The 13,887-nt window shown below is 31.6% G+C and overlaps 1 long non-coding RNA gene across 1 annotated transcript; it reads left to right on the top strand.

Annotated features, from left to right (window-relative positions):
• Positions 1-699: 699 nt before the first annotated feature.
• On the top strand, positions 700-1,091 carry LOC126922448 (uncharacterized). The gene is made up of 2 exons (XR_007712769.1): positions 700-840; positions 976-1,091. It is a non-coding gene; the product is annotated as an uncharacterized LOC126922448 (long non-coding RNA).
• Positions 1,092-13,887: the final 12,796 nt, after the last annotated feature.

Here is a 13,887-nt window from a genome sequence, read left to right as displayed (position 1 = left end):
AGAAAATAGTATCTATACCCTTGTTAATCTTTAGAACTTCTTTCTTCGTTTAGTACAGCGGATAGTATAGTGAATAGTATAAACGGATTTGCATAACACGACGCATGCATTTTTTCGCAACCTAATTACCATGTTCTACAGAGAATGTCTGCATATATTTTATTGCTTCATTCACAATCTAATTCAAAGCTTCCAAAATTTCAGCATTTAAATGTTCTAATTGAATGCTTAATTGTAAAAAATCTTAACAATAAAATATATAATGCTAGAGATAAAATATAAAATTACATAAGAGAATAATCTCATAAATAAGATTATCGAACAATCTAAGTAACTACAAGTCTGTGGTGACGACAAAAATACAGACATGCGTAGTTTAAGGATGTTATTCGTTATTTCGATTTTCTTATTTATAAAAACAAATATTTTATCTTTCTATTATATATCGTACACTACGTCACAAAATTGAAGGGTCACTAAGTTTTAACTGAAATAATGCCGACATATTTAAACTACTATAACATTGCGAGAAAAATTGTACAACAATCTACCTGCACTCATTTTAAAGCACGAAGCATCTACTTTGACACCCTTGAAGGTAATTCTTTCAAAGATCTCTTTTTCTCGCAAAAAGCAGTGGGAAACTGAAGTTACTATTTTTCCTTCCAAATTTTTCCTATTCAAACGACTCGACCAAGTACCCTTTGAGTGCTGAATACTCGCGGCCTATGCCGTCCGTACGGACTGCGCGCGTCTAGCACTGACGATCGCTGTGGACGGAATACTTTTTCGTCAGACTGAACTCTGTTGATTGACTATTCAAAGCGCAAATCGTAATAAGTTATAGTAATTCTTTTGCACGAGATTAAATAATTCAAGAGCGTTATTTTTTAGTTATTTTTAATTGTTTATTATAAACATTGAAATTTACAGTTAACTAAAATTTGGGTAATAAACTAGAAAACAATAAACTAGAAAACTAAATTTAGTAAATATAACACAAGTTAATAATTTAGTTGTGTGTGAAAAATTCAGTGCTTGAGAAAACTAAAAAAACCAGATGTAGAGTTTTCTTACAAGTGGTGACCACTTCAACAATAACGAGGCACTATTGGCATTTGTTTACTGCCGTAAGGAATGCATTTATATTTATTTCACACAAACGTAATAGTATTACTTCTGATTAGGTGTTCGGAAAAATTGAAAAACCCATACATGCGTCCTTAGTCCATGCCGGGCACTTACAGAAAACGCATATATATGTCCTTAGTCCACACCGATAGCTTTCGCCAGACACCTATATGCACCCACAGCACTCAAAGGGTTAAAAAATCTTTGCGGCATTCGTTTTAAAACAACTTTGTAATGGGAAGTCTTTGCTCTATAGCGACCCTTAAAAAGTTAACGTATGATATTTTTGCAATTTAATCGTACTTTACATGAAAAGTATGCCATTGCCACTAGAATAACCCAAGATATATGACGAGAAGGTTACACAGTTGATCTTGTAGTCCAGTCGAATTAACATTTCTTCAGTAACAAACTGATAGTAGAAATGTCTTTGCATAATCTGATTCGGAGCGATATTTAGAACAAAATAAGCGCTTTGAAACAATTTTTCTTCGCTGCTTCATAAACATAGTATCGATTAAACGAAAGCACATAATTTTTTTTCGCATTTTGCTTTATATCTTAAAAACTATTTATCGTACGTGAAGAAGTTACAGTAGAAAGTGGTAGTTAATATAAAAGTTATCTTTGAAATGAGCTCTATTTTGTTAGAATAAACAGAATTAATTAGGTCGCAAATTCGTAAAGAGTGGGAAAAAGCTCGTTTTTTTTAAATCGTTTGTAGCATTAGTTAAAGTTATCGTAGAATATCGAGGCTCTGTGATAACAAAGCACCAATCATACTAAAATAGTAAGTCATGTCTCGAATCGATCAGTTTTTTAGTTTTTGCACAATCAATTTGTACACCAGCGAAATGAAAAATATGAAATTTCCAATAAAAATGTATGAGCTTACCTCAGTTTATTCTCCGCTGTCCGCCTGTACGCTTTCTCAAGGACCTATATTTTGATATTCAAGTGAAAAAAATTGTTTCATTCAAACGCTTGGCTAAAATACAGCGATAATCAGTTTTGCTTAATTGTAAAATGAAATAACTTTGGTATTTCTTATTCTATTGTGGCGAAACTTACTTTTATCGACTTCTCGGATCATTTCACACAATTTAAAAGAAAAAACGTTTCTCTAGCACCAATTGGCTGCTGGATAATTCCTTTTTTCAAAAATCACAAATGCTAAATTATTAAACATTAACAGATGTGATAAGTGTTGTTTTACGTTTATGTTGCAAAAGGATTTTTCGTATTGATCGAATGCCCATAAAGAACAGAAAAACGTTTACAATGTTGTTCCATTTTCGCAGCGAGCGGTCAAAGGGATCCAGCGCAGTGGGCAAAACCATTGAGAGTTCCGTACGCACTTTCTGACTCGATCGCGCGAAAACTGTATCTAGCGGAAAAAATGACATTAACTCGATAGACAAATTCAGTTTTTAATTCGCAGTTACTCGAAAAAGAAAACGGTTGGTAATATCCATTTTCTCGTTTAGCGTTATTTTTAAACGTTGGAAATAAACACCGAACATTATGTATCTTTTCTCTTCACTTATCGTTATCGTAAAAAAAACATTTATTGTCGTAAAGTCATATTGCCGTGAATAATAAGTTATACCTTCAATGTTGTTATTTATATCTGCTACTTTTAAATTAAAGTTTCGTCTTTAAACGATCACACTATACGAACTTACATCTTTCAAATGTTTTCTCTGTTTAATACATCAATAAAATAATCTTATACATTTAATGTCATTTAAACTTAAATTATTAAGAACATAATTTTTATGTTTTCGATTCTATTATATTCTTATTTTTGTGTGAGTCTTATAGGTACTTACCTTTGACGAACTGTTAAATATTTAAAAACTTGAAAATTAAATTTCGTGAAAAAAACGTATAGAAAGTGTTACAGATATAAGAGAGAATGATGATATATAAATGATATATATATAATAATAAAAAAATGACACAAAACGCCGTTTGTTTATTTTACACTTACGGAATATTTTAAACATTAATCTCCGAAATAAATTGGACTAAATAATGATATAATCTAATAACATAATATAGTAATAAAAAATTAAAAGTTTAAAAAAAGGATTAATTAAAAAAGTAGCGGATATAAAGGCAACATTAAATATATAACTTATCATTCACGGAGTTTGCAGTAATAAATTTACTTTTTAACAATAACGATAAGTGAAAAAAAATGAATTTGTTGCTTATTTTCAGTTCTTCAATAACGTTGAACAAGAAAATAGTTTTTACTATTTGTTTTCTTTTTTTAAGTTGCACGAAATTAAAAAAAATTTGTTTTTCTAAGTGTCATAAACATCGAGATAAGTCATTTTTGCCGTCAGATATTACAATTTTCGCGCGATCGAGACAGAAACAGCGCACGGGACTCTCAATCGTCTCGCCAACTGCGCTGGAGCCTTCTGACTGCCCGCTGCGAAAATGGAACAACTCTGTAAACGCTTTTTTGTTCTTTATGGACATCAAAATTTCTGTACCACACTGCTCAGTGAACCGTAGCAGAGAACAATCTCTTTAAAGTTATAAATTGCAGAAAATTGAAAATTTGTTGACGTCAGCATGCCACGAAACTTAAAAATTATACCTGCTTATCATGAATCATTGTATATATATATATTCACCATTTGTATACAAATTACTGTTAAATTAATATAATTAAGAACAGCTGTTACCAATGAAACAAGTAGACTGTAAATTTCAGTGACTCGTCCGAGACATAACAGTAACGTATTTTACTATTTAATTCTATTTGCATTATCGATGTAAGGTTTTTTATCCAATTTAGAAAAATCTCCTTAATCTTACTTATAATCTAGGTATTGGCGAATTTAAGGACAAAGATCTCGTCGAGCAACGAAATAGTCTCACAAAGTTTAACAATTACGAGTGTTTTCGCACACTGTGTACTTTCTTTCTGGACAGAATGGTATGAAATGGGCATAATTAAGTAATGAAATGTAACACAATGCAATGTGATATCACGATAATATAGTATAAATAAATAAATATATATTATACAGTCACATAATATAATACAATAATACAACAAAGTAATATGTACAGTATATGGAGTGCTTTTTTAAAACTTTATGATAAGTTCACACTAAGATCTCAACTACTATCATTGCCATTTACATTAATAATTAATGGTTGAATTGTTCTTTCAATATTATCTAAATCTCAATATTTTTTATCTATTTGTGTGACGACGAGCTCGACACAATTTTTCCATTTTTCATCGGTAATTGTGCTGAGCGCTTCGTAAAGCAACACTTTTACTTCTGCGAGTTCAGACGTAGTATTTTACTTACATACCGTAAGAAACTCCATAAACTAATTTCTAGGCCATTATCTCCGATTTCGTAAATAGAAAGAGTAACAAGAAGTGATAACAACGTACGAAACATTTCTCAAAAACAGTAATTCGTCGTTCGTGTTGTAAACGTGTCGTGGTCATTTCATCTTACCCACACTTGGTGTGTTTTTCTTTTTTTATTTCGTCTCCCTCAACGGACAGATACTTTTGAACATTGGTAATTGAACACTATTTAAAATAGAATAACTTTTTTAAAACAGAACCAAACGATTTGAGCCGTTTTCTCTTGAGAAGTTTGACGATTTAGCTTATTAAACGACGTATAAAAAATTTTTTTGAAAAAATTGCAATAGGCTAGTATCGCGAAAAACGAAATAAACGTCATATTTTACAACCTCTTTTATCTGGGCCTGCAAGCCAATGAAACTTTAAGCAACGAAGTTTGAACATTTATACCAGGCATTCACATGCTGCAAGTTTCATCGAAATCGATTAACGTAGCTGTAAACCGCAAACAGTTAAAAATTGTGAAAATCGCAGTTTTCCTATGACCTTCGTTCCAAAATTTTAAGATTCTTAACCTAAAGTCTAGATAAAATAGTTATAAAAGTGACATTTGCGTTTTTCTTCGCGATTCCGACCAATTGCAATGTAAAAAAAAATTTTTGTACGTCATGTAATAAACTAATCCTTCTAATTTCTCAAAAAAACTGAAGTCGCTTGGGATTAGTGGAAGCCACTGCGTGTATGTAGAAAACAGAGACTCGCATGATCTTTGCACGTGGATATTACTTCCGTTGATGAATAATACATTTCGTGACATATGCAGAAACGTATGAAAAGGTTAACGAGTTCTTACTTCATCGTCACACTTTAAAAAATCAATTAATTGTAACCGTTTCGATCGTCATAGCAACCATTCTATTATCGCAAAAAAAGTGTCTTTTTTTTATCCTCATCCTGCGAATGATCATATTAAGTTCTATGGACGTCAGTGGCGGATCCAAAAGTCTTTCACGGAGAGGTAATGTGTAAAAGTACACAAGTACGTTCTTGAGCCTGTTTTTACATAATGTAAGATTTGCTTGTAACTTATATTTTAGTAATGTCTCTATCACATTAATATGTAATTAATGTATATTACATATATACCGAAGAATTTTTTCAGAACTTGATATAATACCTTTATATATTACGATCGCAGCTCTCTCAATTCATCACTGATGGTGGTAAATGCGAAAATAGTGTAATTGTAATTGAATTTCTGAAACAAGATTTATGTAGCATATTGAAATACGCGTATTGTAAATATTCAAGGCACGTGCTTTATTTACCTGGAACATTTTTTTAATCTTATAGAAAACAAGATTAGATTCAATTCATAAAAAAACAATTTAGTTGATAGACATTAACGTATGCTTAACGTCATCATAATAGAATACATTAATTGATGACGATTTGCTATGTTTTGCTCTTGATTTATAAAGCTTCTAACACCTTATTTGGGTAATCTGAAATAATTTCAGTTTATTTTTCATCCAAAATTACTCTCTTTGTGGTTATATCAGCAACTACAAGACATATCTTACATGAAAGTTCACTTTATTTTGTTTCTGTTATTATCATGTTTCTATTATTATCATGATAATATAATATAGAAGGTCATACCTCCAACTTGAGTTTTTGAAATATTCAATGGAAAGACGTATAGCAAAATAAATTTCAAAATAGAAACGTAAATATATATACTTTTGATGGCAAAATTTCTCTTTGTGTATCTTTGCTTTAAGTATTTACAACAGAATTAAAGATTACTATTCACGAAAGACAATCGTAAGTAAAAATTTCAAGTGTGTACAATAATAAAAAAATGGTAATGATAATAATAAACAAAATAATACTACCGAATAGATTAAATTCCTTTTTCGAGTCTGAAGTATATATCTACTGAATGATCGTAGTGATAAGTACTTCTCGTCTAGTATATGATATTGTTTTCGCAAAATATGAATATTGGATATTGCATGAATATTAACAACGCTCCAAAAATTTCCATTTGGTACTAAAAAATAGGAGAGCATTTGCCTTTATCCAATAATTTCATTTTATTAAATTTTATGGATTTGAATGATTTAAGAATTTAAAAAGAAGGCCGATTTGCTTGCTTGTTACGCATTACTTCTGTATTTTTTCAAAAGGTCGTTCATCTTGGCAGAAGTTGCTGCATAATATCGAAATTTGTAGACATTTTTGAAGAAGAAAATATCCTTTGATAGTAAATATATGATGCTTTGTGAGCATGCAGCCATCGTTTGCTATATTGGTCTGATAGTATATGTATAGAATAAGGTACATGACATTATCATTTTGATTTAGGTACGTCAATACTATCTCTAGCGAAAGACGTTACGTATCAAAGTTGAATAATTTCAAAAAAAGGATATCGTGATTAGTTTCTTTTTTTATAAACAAATGTGTAAAAAATCATGTGAATTAAGATATTTCAAATTAATAATTTTTTTATATAAATGGGTTGATAACTTTTTATAAAAAATGTCAAGTTGCATCGAGACACTATACAGACTAACAAATTTAGCCCTTAACCGTCTTTTACAGATCGTCCTGCGAAAAAATGAAAAATAAATCAGAGATCCAAAATAATATCATTTTAAACATTTAATGGAAAAAGGCACTGAGTAAAAGTTAACTTTTATTTAAATGGAAGGTAGTTATCAATAAATCTCAAAGAAATTTCTGAAAAAATGAAATGATTAAAAAATTTTAATTTTTCATGATTTTGATTATGAATAACCATTATGAATGATTAGAATTTTTTTGGTTACCAGTAATCATTATCAACGGCGAAAAATTTGTTTAGTTACCGTTAATTGATATCAACGACGAAGCATTTTTATGGTGACATTCGACTATTGTTATTAACATTACTGATAATTAATATATTAATACAAAGGTTAATGAAAATATTATACTACAATATCTTATTTTATTCTTTGTTTCATATATTTTCGTATCGCTGTTTTCCTTAGCAAGATATATACAAGTTTCATAATTTATTTTTTTCATGATGTCAATGAATATGTACCGTTTATTTGTAATGTTAATAACAGTCGACAATAGTCGAATGTAACCAGAAAATATTTTTATCATCAATACTGGTTATTTGTAACTAAACTAAAATTTCTGGCATCGAGAATGATTACTGATAATAAAAAAAAATATAATCTTTCATAATGGTTATTCGTAACCAAAATTCTTTAATTAAAGATATTATTTCTTATACCATAACTTTATTAAAAAAAATACGTGTTATAACAGTTATAACGTCCGCGATAAATTGTCTTGCAATTATATTAAACCCTTTCATAAATATCTTACAACAGCTACAACCAGGCAGCTAATACATAGTTAATGTAACATGTAATCTCTGATTAACCAGTTTAAGCTCCACTTTTAAATCACTGCCACTACGTATTATGCATCTATGGTTACGTATTTAGAATTTGTAAATACAATGTTGCAACAGCATCTATCCTTAATAATCGGTTATAACTCATGAATATAGCGTGGCAAGTACGTATTACACGCACATACATACATACTATGTAACAGATATTTGCATATGAATATGTATTTTAAAGAAGAATAAAATACATGTAGAGTAAATATAAATACATAATTATTACGATATACAGAACAGTAAAAAAATTCCTATTAACCTTTGTTTTATTTTGTAATTATTCATAAATAATAAATCTGCAATTTTTCTGCCCGAAAACAATTATTTGTTCACTTTCACTGTCTTTTCATATTTATTAAAATATAAAATAATGAATATATCGAAAATATTGAATTGTTCTCTTTTAATATCATACACGAAACAAATAAACATAAAAGCAAAACAAATCTGTATTTAAGTTTTATTTTTCAGTTGCGTTTATAAAAATATAAATCTGTATAAAAATCCATAATGTAGTATAAATCATTATTTCCTGCCGTACGATATATTTAAGTGTGAAATTTAAACCACATTAATAATAATGACAATACTATTATTAAGGCATATTATTTTAGTTTAGATATATTCTACACGATTTTGTACAATAGAACGTTTGATTTCGTACTTTGAACAAAGCATAAGTATTTAGAACTCTGTATCATTTAATGTACTAGTACGATTAAATTAGAAATATTTCTCATTTCTTAAGCAATAGAAAATAGTGAAAATCTGGGAGGTGTACCGATATTAACGGAATAATTTAGAAAGTACAGTTTGCATTATATGTTCTGGATTAATTATTAGAAATATTTCACTTACAATTAATATCATTCGTATACAAATGTTTAAAAAAGTATTGAATGTCAAAATTTTAAATTTATATTAATAAACTAGAACAAGCATAAAAATTGCTAATTAGTAACTGGTATATGCATAAATAATAGTCTATTGTAAATAATATTGTTAACAAGGCAAAATCAATTAAATCAAAATATTTAAGAAACGAATAATTTATTTCCAATAGAAATTATTTGTTCAATCGAATGGCAGAATATGTACTAACTTGAGAAGAATGTTAGCGAAAGATTGAAATAACATTAAATTTCAAAGTTTACATTATCCAATCAGAATAAGATCGAGATTTCAATTAAGGTTGTCATACGCAAGTTAAATTTTTTTACGCGTGCCACGTGTAACGCGTGCATCAGTTGAAAGGTTAGAAAGCGTGTTTCATGCGTGAAATACTACTTCCTGCTAACATTTCACTAGGTAACCTGAACGTTTGCGATAAGGTTACGCTCGTGCATGCATGACGTGACATTAAAATCTCCATATCGACTAAAATATGCAATCTGCTGTTGCACACGTAATCTATCATGCTCGTGAAATAATGAATTAATCATACGTATCGAGTAAAAGTTCACGCAGAAAAACTGTTTAATGATTTATTAAATTAGTCATTTTTGCATATTTTCTCAATGAAATTGTACGCTTCTTTAATTACAAACACTGGTTGGAAGACGGTTATGTGAGACGTGTAAGCAACATAAATACTTGTAACAACAAGCAACGTAAACACTATCAAGTACTCGAAGAGCACTTTAAACTTTTAAACTCCCGACTTTTTGACAATAAATACACATATCCACTTCCAGAGCCGGATATCATATAAATATAAATAATTAATATTACAATGACGAAAACATTTTCTACCATAAAATGTTACATGTATGTATTGTTATTAATATTTTCAACCCTTCTAAAAATATTTTTATTCATATAAATATATAGGTTAATAATTTTTTACCAGGAATGTCATGATAGATTGATTAATGTATTAAAAAATGTATAATTCCACTAAGAAAAATAAGGTTGACCGTATTTGAATCCCGAATAATACTTTGTGATATACTCACGAAAAGATGGTAAGTGATTTTGCAATGATTTCGACAAACGGCGTGTATTTTTAAATTTTCTACTTTCCGCCTTTCGTTTCCTCAGTAGAGAATATCGCGTTATCAAAAAGCGCCATTCCAATTGCCATTAAAGTGGGAAACAAAATACTTGGCCGTGGACACGCGATTTACAAGGCTTTAGCTCGGACGACGCGTATCTACCGACAATTATCTGTCATCCGAACTGTCTCTGGACTTGAATATTATCTCCCGCTGTCTGCGGAAAAACCTGTTGAAAGACAAATGCAGATTGGCCGTGTCACGTGTCTGCGGACAATTGTTAGTCAGTGTGGACTTGGCTTTAGACGCGAGCTTCTCGGAAAACGTAATATTATTTTATAGAAGAGCTGCAACAGGTTGCTTCTGAGTCAAGTCAGTCAGACCTGAGTCCCAGTTAGACAAAACACCCTGCTTTGTTAATGGAATGGTAATATGACTTGTTGCTGTGGAGCGGTAATAAGACAGTATGACAGTGCCGCACGGTATATCCACCTGTTGAATCCGAATACATAGTTTATCTATAGAAACGCTTCTTTCATCTAATCGATTCACACCAGCAACATAAATCATGCAGAAACGTCGAGTTTGCACGACATTGTTTGCTACGTATACAGGGAAACCAGTTTTAAATGACCTAGCTTCACCAATATTTCTGTGAGATAAAAGAAAAAATGTTACATAAATATAGGTCCGGAGACGCTTTATAGAAAAGTTGTAACAAAAATGTGAAACCTAAATGCAACAGACGAACGTTACCGTAAAAGATGAATCGATGAAGGAGGACACATTGTTAGACTTTTATCTGTGGTAAGAGTGAACGCGATTGTGTATCGTACAATGTCCGACAAGAACTAATAGGGAGGATTAATGGTGCATTCACTGAACTAAAGCAAGATAAGCATGGAATTCGCAGAGTGATAAACTAAATTTCCCTACGATGTCAAGCTCGCATTCCAAAGGGGGGTGGCGTTTTGAAAGGGAAACATAAATCATCGTTGTTTCTGTGTAGTAAAGTATAACGATAAAGCATTCGTGGACCTATATTTACGCACCATCTTTTCTTATTTCTACTCAGAACATACTGGTGAAGTCTGATCGTTTAAATTTGGAGCATCTTGTATAATCTCATGGATTGTTTTTTACGCTTTTGTACATTACGAGTCAATATTGGGGATATTGAGAGGTGACAAAAAGAAACGAAAAGAATTCTCTTAATAGAGATCAGTCGTGAAAGAGAAGCGTGTTTTGTTTTCGACAAAACCTAGTATTTGAAAACGGAGGCAGGTAAAATTTTAGACATCTGGATTCAAATACGTTCATCTCCACGCACATTCTTATGTCCTTTTAAATAGTCTATTGCATATTAATATTGAATGACAAAACTACTTGTTTCAGCCAACGCTCATACCGCGTTGAGAGCACTCGTTCTCGTCGAACCTCATACCGCACAAAAATTGCGTAAAATACCTAGGAATAAATATAGATGAAAAACTAAACTATAAGCAACACATCGAAATCCAACTCTCCAAAGCCAGCAAAGCTTTTTGGAATACAAAAAGGCTGTTTTACTCCAGAATTCTCGATAGCAAAGTAAAAATCATGTGCTACCAATCGCTAATAAGACCCATTATAACCTACGGCTGCCCAATATGGTACAACATACCAGCGTCAATAATGGAAAAAATTCGCATATTTGAAAGAAAATGCATCAGAGCTTGCCTGAGCATTTACAGATCAGAACACAGCGGATACAGAAAATACATAAAAAACAAAAAAATATACGACTTAGCCAACATCCACCGCATCGACTGTCACATCCTAAAACTAACGAGAAATCACTTCTCGCAAGCCGCGAAGATCAAAGAAAACAGCCTAATCTTCGGCTGCCTATACCCAAACGACGCATACTTCAAAAACACTCTGTTAACAGGCTACATCCCCCCCGAAGCCTTCCTATACCTAGACGAAAGAAACTATCTCCAAGACCAAAACAACATCCCCATAATTTATCATATGCAAAGGAAAATAGGAATGAAATCTATTCAATACGAGGAAAACCTAGATGGCCGCACGGCAGACACTAGGTGGAGATACAGCATGGCCCTCCCCCAAAAGGATACAGAAGACAAACACAGAAAAAACACAAAAAAATATTGGTGGATACGGAACCCATAACAAAAAACAACAAGATAAAGAGCCACAGAACAGCAACGCTCACCGAATAAAAGTGTAAATATGTAAATATGTAAATATGTAAATAGATAAACAAATATTATACTAATCCCACAGAACACCCCTCCCCACCCCCTCCCCACCCCTCCCCGCCAGTCCCAGTCCATCCCCTCCCAGCCCCTCCCTAACAGGCTAGCGAACTGTCCTGTTTTTGCGTCCAGGCTTTCAGGACATAAATTAAGATATCGTACATAAGCACAGCGCAACAGCGGCTTAATTTTATTTTATTTAACAATAAAAATCTTATAAAAAAAAAAGAGAAAAGAATGTAATAATGCATGGCTACGTCGTACCGTCGCGTATCGGTACTTTTGCCTGTACCACCCTACAATTAGAATTCAGCGTTTATTCTGGAAAAAAAATCATGTAAAAAAAAAAAAAAATATGTAAAACCTGGAATTAATAAACAAAGTTAAAAAAAAAAAAAAAAAAAAAAGCACTCGTTCTCGTCCGATCACGAAAGTTAAGCAGCGCTGGGCACGGGTAGTACTTGGATGGGTGACCGCCTGGGAACTCCGTGTGGTGTTGGCTTTTCTTTTTCTTTTTCTTTTTTTTTATTTACTCAATCCACTTTACTTTCTTTAACAATCAACTTTTAATAATCTATAACCTAAGCATCGAGAAAAAAAAATGTTTTGGTATTACACGACTATTACGCCACATATTATACATCATTCTCATTTTTGCACACACTTATGTTTCTTTAACCCTTTGAGTGCTAAATACTCGCGGCCTATGCCGTCCGTACGGACGGCGCGCGTCTAGCGCTGACGATCGCTGTGGACGGAATACTTTTTCGTTAGACTGAACTCTGTTGATTGACTATTCAAAGCGCAAATCGTAATAAGTTATAGTAATTCTTTTGCACGAGATTAAATGATTCAAGAGCGTTATTTTTTAGTTATTTTTAATTATTTATTATAAACATTGAAATTTACAGTTAACTAGAATTTGGGTAATAAACTAGAAAACTAAATTTAGTAAATATAACACAAGTTAATGGTGGAAATGGATATTGTAATAGGTATAATATTATTTTGTCGATTACTTTGCCTTTTGTATTTTTTTTCTCACGAATGCAAATAGCAGATCCTATTAGTTACATTGTTATTTCAGATGATAAACAACTGCAGTGTTCGACGCTTTCCCATAGAAACTGTGTTTGAAAGGAATTTCTTTCCGACTTGCAGCTAGTTTCTTCAGGGTCTAAAACGTCTAAAAAGGTTCCAGTGCGTTTTTAGACCCTGAAGAAGCTAGCTGCTAAGCTGGCGAAATGTCGGAAAGAAATTCCTTTTGGACACGGCTTTTACTCGAAATCCTCGAACAGTGTTAACTTACAACGGTGAGAATTGTAGAAAAGTACCTTTCAACATCAAGGAGAGAACTTTTATTTAAAAAGAAAAGTAATGAGCTCGTTGTAGAAAATAATTCTAATTTTTGGATCCGTATTTCTTTTTAATCTTGTCTGGAAATTTCTAAATCGATTTAATCTTGTCCAAGAATTCGATAATAAATAAATCCAGTGCCGCTAATAATATCCGATTTTTTATATGTCATTCTTGAAAATCTCACCACTATTTGTCATGATGAAATTTGTCTTCATAATTCTGAATTTCAGAAGCTGTTAGGTTCTCTATTCGCAGTCAAATAGTTTGACGATATTGAAAAACAAACATCAGCCAAGTCTTTTCGCAAATCTTTTGCCT

The sequence above is a fragment of the Bombus affinis genome, chromosome 12 (assembly GCF_024516045.1).
Source record: "Bombus affinis isolate iyBomAffi1 chromosome 12, iyBomAffi1.2, whole genome shotgun sequence".
NCBI classification, from domain to species: Eukaryota; Metazoa; Arthropoda; class Insecta; order Hymenoptera; family Apidae; genus Bombus; species Bombus affinis.
Note: the sequence above shows the minus strand (reverse complement) of the source record. Positions and strands in the feature narration are given on the sequence as shown.